The following is a 1,169-nucleotide window of genomic DNA, read 5'->3' as shown; positions in this document are numbered from 1 at the left end:
GCTTCCCAGACCAGGAGAAGCTAAAGGAGTTCATCACCATCAAACCAGTTTTACAAGAAATGTGAAAGAGTTTTCTTTAAGAAGAAAAAGGTAAAAAACAAAACAAAACAAAGGGACAATAAATACATATCTATCAACAAGTGAATCTAAAAATCAAGTGAATAAAAAATCTGATGAACAGAATAAACTGGCTAATAGAACAGAATCAGGGGCATAGAAAGGGAGTGGACTGATAAAAATCATACACCTATGGGCAAGGACAGTGTGGGGAGGGTAAGGCAAAGGGTAAGGGAATGGGGTGAGGTAGGAACCAAGTGGAGGGGAGCTATGGAAGAAAAAAAGAGGAACAACTGTAATAATCTGAACAATAAAGATTTATTTAAAAAAAGATATACTGCTTCAGCAGCTGCCCAGCTGTAGTGGATGCCCAGCCAGAATGAGACCCCATGATGTGGGGATGGGGACTCCCCTCCTCATTTCCTGTGCATAGGAAGGGTCTGCATGTCCTGCTAAAAATGCAGATTATGACTCATATGGATGAAATGGGCCACATGTTAAACTGACAAACTCCGGGAAGGCCTGTATGGCGGTCTTGCAAGCTCAGAGACCTAAAGTAATCACAAAAGATGGTCTGAAATTGAACTTTAACTAAAAGCCGTCATGGTGGGTAGTTACATCCTAGCTTGGTATCTTCACCGACAAGGTCAACCGTTACCTTAACTGAGCATATCTGTCTTTTTGCATCTATGATGACATATCCTTGAAATGTCAGGGTAACTTCTTTTTTTCTGGACCTCCTGGGGCACAACCTAATGTGTGTGGGTCCCAGATAGATACCAAAATTCCTTCATTGTTATTGTTACCATGTTAATTGTTGACTATTAACTATCCTGCACCCATCTAAGTATCATTTTACTTTTTATCCAATCCCAGAGGTTTCCCCACTTTGCTTTCTCCCCCTTCTCTAATCTTTCATCATTGGATTTCATGTAACCCACCTAGGTCCCCTCCTGTGTTTGCAATGTATAAAAATAAATGAAAAACACCCGCTATTCTCTGTAGCACTATCCCAATTCGTTGAGATACTGCTTCCCAGCAATTGTCAACATTTTGGCTTAAATAAACTCACACAAATTCTTTACAGGGTTGAATGTTTTTAAGTGAACATT

This window comes from Myotis davidii, unplaced genomic scaffold (assembly GCF_000327345.1).
Source record: "Myotis davidii unplaced genomic scaffold, ASM32734v1 scaffold2636, whole genome shotgun sequence".
NCBI classification, from domain to species: Eukaryota; Metazoa; Chordata; class Mammalia; order Chiroptera; family Vespertilionidae; genus Myotis; species Myotis davidii.
Note: the sequence above shows the minus strand (reverse complement) of the source record.